The sequence below is a fragment of the Euprymna scolopes genome, unplaced genomic scaffold (genome assembly GCF_053919585.1).
Source record: "Euprymna scolopes isolate OS-2025 unplaced genomic scaffold, ASM5391958v1 sca1, whole genome shotgun sequence".
Lineage (NCBI taxonomy): Eukaryota > Metazoa > Mollusca > Cephalopoda > Sepiida > Sepiolidae > Euprymna > Euprymna scolopes.
In genome coordinates, this window is record NW_027633102.1 from 745648 (window position 1) to 758147 (window position 12500).

The window sequence follows — 12500 nt, forward strand, 5'->3', positions numbered from 1 at the left end:
GGTATATTCAAGACGCCTCTACCGACACCACCACACCAGCGGGCAGTTTAGCGAGCTTGCCAACTCCTCTGCCTCCTCAAGCGCTTCCAGACGCCTACCGACACCACATGCTGCTGGCTGGCTGTCTGTTGTTACAATGGAATTTAAAAAAAAAAACAAACAAAAAACCCCAACTCTATTAAGATTTTCGATAGTTGGAAAATAATAATAAATTAAGATTTTCGATAGATTGAAAATAATGATAAATTGATTTTAGCAGGGCTGCTGAGTTAGCTTATAGGAGCGAGCTAAAGTAAGAAAGAAACACGCCGAAACACACCGACCGGCACCCCCGACGACGACCACGGGTAAACGGCGGGACTTTGCCTCTTAAGCAAGTTTGACTGACGACTACCACGGCTATTCGGCTAGCTAGCTAGCTAGGTAGGTAGGTAGGTAGGTAGGTAGGTAGTCCTCCTCCTCGGCCACCTAGCCGTCGTCGTCGTCGATCGAGCGACCGGGTATATTCAAGACGCCTCTACCGACACCACCACACCAGCGGGCAGTTTAGCGAGCTTGCCAACTCCTCTGCCTCCTCAAGCGCTTCCAGACGCCTACCGACAGCCACATGCTGCTGGCTGGCTGTCTGTTGTTACAATGGAATTTAAAAAAAAAAACAAACAAAAAACCCCAACTCTATTAAGATTTTCGATAGTTGGAAAATAATAATAAATTAAGATTTTCGATAGATTGAAAATAATGATAAATTGATTTTAGCAGGGCTGCTGAGTTAGCTTATAGGAGCGAGCTAAAGTAAGAAAGAAACACGCCGAAACACACCGACCGGCACCCCCGACGACGACCACGGGTAAACGGCGGGACTAACTGTGACTCTCTTAAGGTGTGAGGAGGCTTTGCCTCTTAAGCAAGTTTGACTGACGCCTACCGACACCGGTCAGGTCGGCGAGGCTCCCGGCGGCCCCGAGCGGGACCACAGGTTGCGGAAGGCGTCCAAGTGAGCGGCGGCGACGCCAGGAGGCCCCCGGGGTCGACTCCGCGGCCCCCGGGTCGGTGTGCGGGCCTCCAGAGCTCGATAAAGTAGTGGTGTCGCTAGCGGTCGAGAAGGCACTTTTCGACGCCTACTGCCACCCCCACATGGCGGTAGGCGCAAAACTGGGAAAATCGCCGACCAGAAATGTCGCTTCGTATAATCGACGTTTTTTTTGACCACCATTTTCAGGTGTCGGAGGTGGGTCTGGACGAATACCAACACCATTTCTGGGGTTTCACAACCGCCCGGCTTCTCCGACATATGTTGGAAAGGAGTAGCGATCGAGCGAAGGGGGCTGTCGGTAGGCGGCCGCGGGTTGCATGTGTGCCCGGGACAGCACCCCCATCCAACTAAGGGGTGTCCCCCGGGGGCCAGGGGGACCTCGTCCAGGTCGGCCGGGCGCTTCCAGACGCCTACCGACACCGGTCAGGTCGGCGAGGCTCCCGGCGGCCCCGAGCGGGACCACAGGTTGCGGAAGGCGTCCAAGTGAGCGGCGGCGACGCCAGGAGGCCCCCGGGGTCGACTCCGCGGCCCCCGGGTCGGTGTGCGGGCCTCCAGAGCTCGATAAAGTAGTGGTGTCGCTAGCGGTCGAGAAGGCACTTTTCGACGCCTACTGCCACCCCCACATGGCGGTAGGCGCAAAACTGGAAAATCGCCGACCAGAAATGTCGCTTCGTATAATCGACGTTTTTTTTGACCACCATTTTCAGGTGTCGGAGGTGGGTCTGGACGAATACCAACACCATTTCTGGGGTTTCACAACCGCCCGGCTTCTCCGACATATGTTGGAAAGGAGTAGCGATCGAGCGAAGGGGGCTGTCGGTAGGCGGCCGCGGGTTGCATGTGTGCCCGGGACAGCACCCCCATCCAACTAAGGGGTGTCCCCCGGGGGCCAGGGGGACCTCGTCCAGGTCGGCCGGGCGCTTCCAGACGCCTACCGACACCGGTCAGGTCGGCGAGGCTCCCGGCGGCCCCGAGCGGGACCACAGGTTGCGGAAGGCGTCCAAGTGAGCGGCGGCGACGCCAGGAGGCCCCCGGGGTCGACTCCGCGGCCCCCGGGTCGGTGTGCGGGCCTCCAGAGCTCGATAAAGTAGTGGTGTCGCTAGCGGTCGAGAAGGCACTTTTCGACGCCTACTGCCACCCCCACATGGCGGTAGGCGCAAAACTGGAAAATCGCCGACCAGAAATGTCGCTTCGTATAATCGACGTTTTTTTTGACCACCATTTTCAGGTGTCGGAGGTGGGTCTGGACGAATACCAACACCATTTCTGGGGTTTCACAACCGCCCGGCTTCTCCGACATATGTTGGAAAGGAGTAGCGATCGAGCGAAGGGGGCTGTCGGTAGGCGGCCGCGGGTTGCATGTGTGCCCGGGACAGCACCCCCATCCAACTAAGGGGTGTCCCCCGGGGGCCAGGGGGACCTCGTCCAGGTCGGCCGGGCGCTTCCCAGACGCCTACCGACACCGGTCAGGTCGGCGAGGCTCCCGGCGGCCCCGAGCGGGACCACAGGTTGCGGAAGGCGTCCAAGTGAGCGGCGGCGACGCCAGGAGGCCCCCGGGGTCGACTCCGCGGCCCCCGGGTCGGTGTGCGGGCCTCCAGAGCTCGATAAAGTAGTGGTGTCGCTAGCGGTCGAGAAGGCACTTTTCGACGCCTACTGCCACCCCCACATGGCGGTAGGCGCAAAACTGGAAAATCGCCGACCAGAAATGTCGCTTCGTATAATCGACGTTTTTTTTGACCACCATTTTCAGGTGTCGGAGGTGGGTCTGGACGAATACCAACACCATTTCTGGGGTTTCACAACCGCCCGGCTTCTCCGACATATGTTGGAAAGGAGTAGCGATCGAGCGAAGGGGGCTGTCGGTAGGCGGCCGCGGGTTGCATGTGTGCCCGGGACAGCACCCCCATCCAACTAAGGGGTGTCCCCCGGGGGCCAGGGGGACCTCGTCCAGGTCGGCCGGGCGCTTCCAGACGCCTACCGACACCGGTCAGGTCGGCGAGGCTCCCGGCGGCCCCGAGCGGGACCACAGGTTGCGGAAGGCGTCCAAGTGAGCGGCGGCGACGCCAGGAGGCCCCCGGGGTCGACTCCGCGGCCCCCGGGTCGGTGTGCGGGCCTCCAGAGCTCGATAAAGTAGTGGTGTCGCTAGCGGTCGAGAAGGCACTTTTCGACGCCTACTGCCACCCCCACATGGCGGTAGGTGTAAAATCGGAATAGACCGGACCAGGAATGTCGAGGGGGAAAAAAATGACAAAGTCCTGGTGTGCCTAGGCGTCGAGAAGGCACTTTGCGACGCCTACCGACATCCCCATGTGGCAGTAGGCGTAAAACTGGAAAATCGCCGACCAGAAATGTCGCTTCGTATAATCGACGTTTTTTTGACCACCATTTTCAGGTGTCGGAGGTGGGTCTGGACGAATACCAACACCATTTCTGGGGTTTTCCAGTTTGAAAGTTTTATAAAACATGTTCGGTAGGAAGCACACTTTGGTGTGTCGGTTCGTCGGAGCAGCGACTCTTTGCCTCGTGGTGGTCCGGAACGTCTCTACGGGCTTGTCGCAAAGGCGTCAGAAAGTGGCATCTCCGCCGCCTAGGGCTGTCACCGTTATCGCTGTCGCCGCGCTCCAACTTGTTTTGATCCGCCGCCTTCGTTCCTGCCAACCGTGCGCCCGCTCATCGTCGTTAGGTTATAATACGTGGTACGTGTGTGTGCTTCTCCGTGGACCTAGGGCTGCTCGACGTGTCGAACGATATGTTGGAACAACTAACGGCTCCTTTTCCTGGTTCCATAGTCGTCGTGGTACCCGCGTCGTCAGCCATATCTATGTCCACCATGTTTAGCCGATACGTTTGCTGCAGCTTCTGCTTCCGCCTCAGCGTTCGCCGCTCTCAGCCGCCGCTGTTGTTGCTGCCGTTCTGCCATTCAACCACTACCTGCGAATCTTTCGATGATCGGCCGAACGACCCATCGCTGTGCGACCGATAAATCCTCCGGATTAGGGAGAAACGCCGCCGCTCTCTGCCGCCGTCGAACGGAAAAACGTACATTGTAACGAACGAACGAACGAACGAACGAATTAACGAACGAGCGAACAAACAAACAAAAATAGCCGCGGGGGATGCACTATGTAGATCCTGATCCCCTTGTAACCATACGTACGTTGTTCGATGCTCTCCCGTCCTGGAAGTCGCCGCAGCAAACAGGAGGATGAGCAGCAGCAGGCGCCGCCGCCGTAACCGCCGCCTGCCTGCCGCCTCCTACTCCTGTCAGCGTCCGATCTCACAGCCGTGTGAACGTTCGCTGACACCCGATTTCTTTCCGTCTGGCAAAACCTTGGACGTCCCGCTCGCGGTACACGTGCTGCAGCGACTTCTCGTCCGACAACGCATAAGCGTCGACGTCTGCCGCCGCATCTTCTGATACGTGGACGGTGATAGCGCTAGTCCCTTCTTGCGCCACCTCCACCTTTGTTAGCGCCAAAGAAGATCGATCGAGCAGTCGTGGTCGCAGTCGATTAACCCGTTTTCACCGTCCGCAGTTCCCAAGCCGCCGATCAAGTCGTTGCTCTTCTTGTTCGTTCTTCCCATACCGTCGATTTGCACGGCTGCCGGATGAGCCATCCTCTGTCCGGCGAAGCGCTCACGTCAGTGATCGATACTTGCACCGACAGTCCTCCCGCTCGCGACTCGGTGCTCGAATCGGACTCGTTCGTTTTTATCTCGATGCGATTGTGAAAAGGGGGACCGGTCGTCAATGTCGTGTGTGTCGACGATGTTGTTCGCCCGGTCCGCCGCGTTGTTGTCGTTTTTTTTTTTTTTTTTTTCCCCTAACGTTCGCCGTCGCACGGACGAAAGGGTGAGAAAAAAAAAAAAGCTCGAAAAAGCCGCCCAAAAAAATCGGACCGAGGAGCCGCTTGCGAGAACGCGCCATGTGCACGTTGTCTCTCCTCGGTTTTCCGAGCACGAACACGACGCCGGTCGGTCGGTCGGTCGACGAAGGCGACGACGAAGGTGACGGGAAAATTTACGCCGCCGCTGCCCTGGTCCAGCTCCTCCCCGATGACGGCTGTGATGTTGACGTTGACGTTGGCGACGACGACGACGACGACGGAGACGACGACGACGACGAGACGGCATCGATGGCGACCACGATGACGACGACCTCGACGAGTTCAGTCTGCACCTTGACCTCCGATGTCCGTGTGCACTGCCGTCGTGCTGTTTGTCGTTTGTCGTATGTATCGCTGTCAAGGGTGCCGTTGTCGTTGTTGTTGTCGACGTTGTTGCTTGCTCTCTCGTCTCGGTCGGTTGGTACGTTGATGACGACGACGACGACGACGAAGACGACGACGACGACGACGAGACGGCATCGATGGCGACCACGATGACGACGACCTCGACGATTCCAGTCTGCACCTTGACCTCCGATGTCCGTGTGCACTGCCGTCGTGCTGTTTGTCGTTTGTCGTATGTATCGCTGTCAAGGGTGCCGTTGTCGATGTTGTTGTTGTCGACGCTGTCGTCTGTTCTCTCTTCTCGGCCGGCTGTGACGTGGACGTTGACGACGACGACGACGAGACGGAATCGATGGCGACCACGATGACGACGACCTCGGCGAGTTCAGTCTGCACCTTGACCCTCGATGTCCGTGTGCACTGCCGTCGTGCTGCTTGTCGTTTGTCGTATGTATCGCTGTCAAGGGTGCCGTTGTCGTTGTTGTTGTCGACGTTGGTCGCTTTCGTTCTTTGAGTCTCGGTCTCGGTCCAAGTCAGGGGAGAAACAAAAAAGAGGCCATCAGCGCGGGCAGCGCGCTTCTACTGACGGCGAACCCCCTCGAAAAATAAATAAACACGTGCCCGTCGTTGTAGTTGTCTGTCTTATGTCGGTCGGTCGCGGTCGGTCGGTCTGTCGTTCTGTCGAAACAAAGTCCCAAATTCCAACGATACCTGGTTGATCCTGCCAGTAGTCATATGCTTGTCTCAAAGCTTAAGCCATGCAAGTGTAAGTTCACGCCACGCATTAGAACGGGCGAAACCGCGAATGGCTCAGGAACCGGACCTAATCCTCGGGACCGTATTCCTCCTCGGAGGCGATGGATAACTGTGGCAATTCTAGAGCTAATACATGTGACACAGGCCGCGATCGGTCGGCGCGCCGTCGTCGCCACGCCTCGCGCGCTGGCACCCGCGTCGGCCGTTCCGGGTCGCGGCGCTACATATTAGACTGAGACCGATGCGCGTCATTCCGTCCTCCCGTCGTCGGCGTTCCCGCTCGCGGGTCCGTTCGGTGGCGGGGCTCATAGGGCGGCGCGCTCCGCTTTGGTGACTCTGGATAACTCACTGGTCGATCGCACGAGCTTTCACGCCCGGCGACGGGTCTCTCGAGGGTCCGCCCTATCAACTGTCGACGGTCGGTTAAGTGCCTACCGTGGTTACTACGGGTAACGGGGAATCGGGGTTCGATTCCGGAGAGGGAGCATGCGAAACGGCTACCACATCCAAGGAAGGCAGCAGGCGCGCAAATTACCCACTCCCGGCACGGGGAGGTAGTGACGAAAAATAACGACGCGGGACTCTGTCGAGGCCCCGCGATCGGAATGAGTACACTTCAAATCCGTTAACGAGGACCAACCGGAGGGCAAGTCTGGTGCCAGCAGCCGCGGTAATTCCAGCTCCGGTAGCGTATATTAAAGTTGTTGCGGTTAAAAAGCTCGTAGTCCGAACTCGGGTTCGTGGTCGCGCAAGCGGCCCCGGGGCGGCGGCGCCATCGTCCGTCGTTGACTTTGGTCGTCCGTTCGCATTCCCGGCCCTTTCCGCCGGTGTCAACCGCTAGCATACCCGCCACGCGGTCCTGCCGGCGAGGTGGACGAGGAGGTCGTGATCGGGATCCGGGAAAAAAAAACAAGTGGTCGTCGGTTCGGTTCCGGGAGTAGTCTAACGGGGGGGTGCTACGTGTGTGTGTTTGGGTGCGTTCATTCGCATCCCCGCACTCTGACCCCCGCGCTTCTCTCCCTCTCCCTTTCCGCGCGTTCCTCTTTTTTTTGAACCCCCCGGTCCGCTCCGAGTCCCTGCTTCGTGTCTTGTCTGCGCGCGTGTTGCGGTCGGCGGTTTCTCCTCCAAGGGTGCTCTTAACCGAGTGTCCGCGGCGGCCGGTACGTTCACTTTGAAAAAATTAGAGTGCTCAGAGCGGGCTGTTCAAGCTTGCATACGATAAGCATGGAATGATGGAAGAGGGCCTCGTCTACGTCTGTCGGTCTCCGTCTACGGCGAGGCAATGATCGAAGGGAGCGGTCGGGGCCACTCGTATTGCGACGTTAGAGGTGAAATTCTTGGATCGTCGCAAGACGAACTGCAGCGATGGCGTGTGGCAAGCACGTTTTCCTCGATCAAGAGCGAAAGTCGGAGGTTCGAAGACGATCAGATACCGTCGTAGTTCCGACCGTAAACGATGCCGACCGGCGATCCGCCGGCGTTCGCTTCCATGACCCGGCGGGTAGCCTGCGGGAAACCAGAGTTCGGTTCCGGGGGGAGTATGGTTGCAAAGCTGAAACTTAAAGGAATTGACGGAAGGGCACCACCAGGAGTGGAGCCTGCGGCTTAATTTGACTCAACACGGGAAAACTCACCCGGTCCGGACACCGGTAGGATTGACAGATCGATAGCTCTTTCTCGATTCGGTGGGTGGTGGTGCATGGCCGTTCTTAGTTGGTGGAGCGATCCGTCTGGTTGATTCCGATAACGAACGAGACTCCGGCCTGCTAACTAGTGCGCCGATGTCAGTGATTTTTACGGCGGGCTCGGCGTCCTCCGTGGCGCTCGGGTCCGGGTCGGTTTTCTCACGCACTTCTTAGAGGGACGGGTGGCAGAAAGCCACACGAGGCGGAGCGATAACAGGTCTGTGATGCCCTTAGATGTCCGGGGCCGCACGCGCGCTACACTGGAGGTATCAGCGGGGACTTCGCCCCGGCCCGAGAGGGTTGGGAAACCTCTGAACCACCTCCCGTGATAGGGATCGGGGCCTGTAACCAACCCCGTGAACGAGGAATTCCCGGTAGGCGCGGGTCAACAGCCCGCGTCGATCACGTCCCTGCCCTTTGTACACACCGCCCGTCGCTACTACCGATCGAACGGTCCGGTGAGGTCCTCGGATCTGGCCGACGACGCCGCCGGGCAGTGCGCGACGTGTCCGTCACGACACTCGTGCATCTACGCCTCGGCGTTCGATGCCTGGAGAAGACGACCGAACCCGATCGTTTAGAGGAAGTAAAAGTCGTAACAAGGTTTCCGTAGGTGAACCTGCGGAAGGATCATTACCGTTTTCCCGTTCGAGACTGGTTTGTTGTTTTCCGGCCTACCTCCTCTGTCTGTCGGCGTCAACGCCTCGAATGCGCGCAAACAAACCTATAAAAGGCGGAGCGAGAGATAGATTTGTGGTGACGCGGAGGTTTTTAAAGCCCCAGCTCTTCTTGCTTGCTTCCGCGTCTTACCACCTGTTTGTTTTTTCGCCCACCGCAAGTGATGGCCGCTTCTTCTTTGCCTTGTCGCCGCTTTATCGTTTTTTGTTTTTTTGCAGCCGCTGTGCCACCGCCGCTAGCTAAAAACAAACTACTCGCGACATTGCAATGCCGTCACGCCTCCTCGCACAGACCTCCTCGCACACTACTAAATCTATATAAACAAAAACTAATATAAAAAAACCCAAGTGCTGAACCCTGGACGGGGGATCACTCGGCTCGTCCGTCGATGAAGAGCGCGGCCAGCCGCGAGAACTGATGCGAATTGCAGGACTCAGTGAACATCGACACCTCGAACGCACATTGCGGCCCCGAGATCCCTTGTCTCGGGGCCACGTCCGGTCGAGAGGCGGAACGTTACATGTCTTTCTCCGTTAACGAAACGACATCTTGCCGTCCCCGTGCCCGCCCGGTCCTCGGCACGGTGGTAACCGGGACGTCGCAGGAGCGAGTGACGAGGGGGAAGAAAAATAAAAAAAGAATTGACTCCTTTCAATGTCTTTTTTTTTTTTAAAACCCTCTCCGGCCTCCTCCTTCGTCTCCCGCTGGCAGACCGCGGAGTCTTTTCCCTTTTCGACCGCGTGAAGAAACACTGTGGAGGAGGAGCAGGAGGAGTCTGTCCGAAAGCAGCCGAAGGGAGAACAAAACAAAAAAAAAGCACCGACCTAACCGACTGCCGACGTAAGCGCCGCCTGCTCGTCTCGCTCTCTGCCTCATGAAGGTGTCTCTCAGCGACGCCTCGAGCAGCGCGACGAGCACGGCCGTCGCACCGTAAAAAGGTGGCCGCGTCGTAGGCAACGTCGGATGGGGAGGACCCAGGCTTTTTTTTAATTGTTGGCTTCTTCATTTTCGGTCGGACGGGCGCTATATCGGCCAGCCGTCGTCACACGGAGGGTACCGATCGAGATTCCTCTCCTCCAAACACCACACTCTACTAAAAACCGCCGCCCTCGGCTCGGACGAGACGACCCGCTGAACTTAAGCATATCGCTAAGCGGAGGAAAAGAAACCAACCGGGATTCCCTTAGTAACGGCGAGTGAACCGGGAGAAGCCCAACGCCGAATCCCGTCGCAAGTAAAAGGCTTCGGGACGTGTGGCGCATGGGTCGAAGGCAGCCGTTCGTTTTCGTCTCGCATAGTTCGGAGTTCCCTCGATCGGGGCCGCCCGCGGCGGGTGCCAGGCCCATTCGGTGCGGACGGCGAGCGACGGCCTTCGATCCGAGAGTCGGGTTGCTTGGGAACGCAGCCCAAATCGGGTGGTAAGCTCCATCCAAGGCTAAATACCGGGACGAGTCCGATAGTCGACAAGTACCGTGAGGGAAAGTTGAAAAGAACTTTGGAGAGAGAGTTCAAGAGAACGTGAAACCGCCCAGGGGTAAACGGGTGGGACCGCTCACCGCGATCGCGGGGGGACTCAGTCCGGTGCTGCCTAGGCTCGAGCCCAAACTCGATGTGTGTTCTTGAAAGAGAGGCCGTCGCGGCACAGGTCGTCGTTCGTCGTGTCCGCGGGGGACTCGTTCCCCGCGGTTCCAGCTTTTGTGCCCGCGTCGCCGACGAAGGAGACGGGCCGCGTGGATAGCGGGAAGGGAAACGTGGTGACGACCGCGGCGTCGGTAGGTGGCTGCGTCGGTTGGCTGCGACGGAGGGGACTCGTCCTCTCGATCGCTGCTGCCGCCGGGCCCTAACCCGCCGCATCCGTCGCCGCCGCTTCTTCTTTCCTCCTGCTCCCTCCGCGCGCGACTCCGCTGCACCCGTCCCCTTCATCATCGCTCGGCGTAATCATGGCGCGGGCGCTTCGGCGCGACCTCCGCGCGGCCGGCACCGGACGCACTTCCCCTCCGGTCCGTCGTCGCGACCCGTTCCCGGCGTGCAGGTCGAACACGCGGGTTTTTTTCCGTAGGCGGCAGGCGTTTCATCACCCTGAAAACCCCCGTCTTCCCACCTTGTGAAGTCGGGGGCCACCGGCCGTCGGGCCCGCGAACGTAACTGCCCCTTTCTGCCGGGAACGGAGGAAATCTGACACGATCCGTTACACGTGGCGAGCCGGTCCGTTTTGATCCCGCCGGAAGTCGCGTGCGGGCGACGCACTCTGTGTGTCGCTCCTTAGGCGCCCCACCGTCTCGGGCGCGTGCGCGATGAGAGGCGGGATAGGACTGGCGCGGCCTCGCCGTCACGCACCTCGCCGACGTTTCGGGTTCTTGTCGGGGGCAACCCCGCCCGCGCCCGTTTCCGTTTCCGGAGAGGTCGCTCGGCGACGCTTTTTTACTCGAGCCGCCCGCCACCCCGGGTCAGCGACGTGCATCGGCAACCCACCCGACCCGTCTTGAAACACGGACCGAGGAGTCCTGGCCGTTCGCGAGTCGTAGGGGCCACCTCTGACTAACCCCGAAGGCGAAGCGAAAGCGAGAGAGCGTGTAGGAGGGCGTCGATCGGGAGAGGTGTCGTGGCAAAGTCGTCCGGGGGTCGTCGGGGGGTGTCGTCGGTCTCGTGCCGTCGTCTTCTCCTCGCCTCACCCGCCTCCGAGCCGTGCCCGATCCCGCCGGCGCGGCGTTTTCGGCCTTCCGCCGTCGCTGCTGCGGTGCCCGCAACTTTTCCTTTTTTCTCTCTTCCCGAGAGAGATAGGAGAGGGAAGGCTCGTGGCTGACGTGCGGTTGTTTTTCCCTCCTCCCCGAGAGGGGACCGGCGCATCATCCAAAAAGGGGAATTGCCGGGCGCCAGCTTCCATATCCTCCTTCCGCCCATCGGTGAGATCCCGCGGCTTGAACTAGTCCTATTTTGTCGTCGAGTTTAGGCGCTGCGCGCGGGCGCATCACCCCCGGGTCGGTTTCCCCTTTTTCCGAGTACGACTCGGCCGACTCTGGCGTAGCGAGCGACCAGGGACCCGAAAGATGGCGATCCACGCCCGGTCGGGATGAAGCCAGAGGAAACTCTGGTGGAAGTCCGAAGCGCCTCTGACGTGCAAATCGATCGTCGGAACCGGGGGTGTAGGGGCGAAAGACCAATCGAGCCGTCTAGTAGCTGGTTCCCTCCGAAGTTTCCCTCAGGATAGCTGGCGCTCGATCGTCGCAATTCCATCCGGTAAAGCGAACGATTGGAGGCCCCGGGCCGTTCACGGCCTCGACCTACTCTCGACTCGGAACGGGTGGAACGGGCCGACTCTCCCCGACGACGGAGCCGACCCATCCGCCGCCGCCGCCAGCACGCTTCGCTGGGCGGTTGGTCACCTCGAATGCGAGTGCCAAGTGGGCCACTTTTGGTAAGCAGAACTGGCGCTGTGGGATGAACCAAACGTCCGGCTAAGGTGCCTAACGCGACGCCCATGAGATCCCCGAAAGGGTGTCGGTCGATATAGACAGCAGGACGGTGGCCACGGAAGTCGGAATCCGCTAAGGAGTGTGTAACAACTCACCTGCCGAATCGACCGGCCCCGAAAATGGATGGCGCTGGAGCGACGGACCGATGCCGGACCGTCGCGGCGAGGAGCGATGAACTTTCGCGCCGAAACGATGCCGCGACGAGTAGGAGGGCGCCGCGGCGAGCACGGAAGCCTAGGGCGCGAGCCCGGGTGGAGCCGACCGCGGGTGCAGATCTCGGTGGTAGTAGCAAATATTCGAACGAGACCTTCGAAGACCGAAGTGGAGAAGGTTCCGTGCCAACGGCGGTCGAGCACGGGTCAGTCGGTCCTAAGACGCGGGCGAAAGTCTTCCCGAAAGGCGCCGGATCCGTTATGAAAGTGAAAGCGATCGAATCGAATCGAATCAAAAGCCCAAACAAAAACAAAGCGGCCGGCCTCCCGTCGAAAGGGAATCGGGTTAATATTCCCGAACCCGGACTCGGAGAGGGCCCGGGGGTGGCGACGCTGTCGGCAGCGATGTCGGCGGCGCCCGTCGCTTCCCGGGCGAAACCGCGGTGACGCAAGCGAGCCCGAGACGTCGCCGGGAGCCCCGGGAAGAGTTC

The 12500-nt window shown here is 59.5% G+C and overlaps 2 non-coding genes and 1 pseudogene across 2 annotated transcripts in view; all 3 read left to right on the forward strand.

Annotated features, from left to right (window-relative positions):
- The first annotated feature begins 5973 nt into the window (after positions 1-5973).
- On the forward strand, positions 5974-8342 carry LOC145273488 (small subunit ribosomal RNA; annotated as a pseudogene).
- A 395-nt stretch (positions 8343-8737) lies between these two features.
- Positions 8738-8895, forward strand: LOC145273315 (5.8S ribosomal RNA). The gene has a single exon (XR_013866310.1). It is a non-coding gene; the product is annotated as a 5.8S ribosomal RNA (ribosomal RNA).
- Positions 8896-9488: 593 nt separating this feature from the next.
- The window catches only part of LOC145273232 (large subunit ribosomal RNA), a 5717-nt gene continuing 2705 nt past the window's right edge, over positions 9489-12500 (forward strand). Inside the window, exon 1 of the ribosomal RNA XR_013866258.1 lies at positions 9489-12500. This exon is cut by the window's right edge and continues 2705 nt beyond it. This is a non-coding gene — a ribosomal RNA (large subunit ribosomal RNA).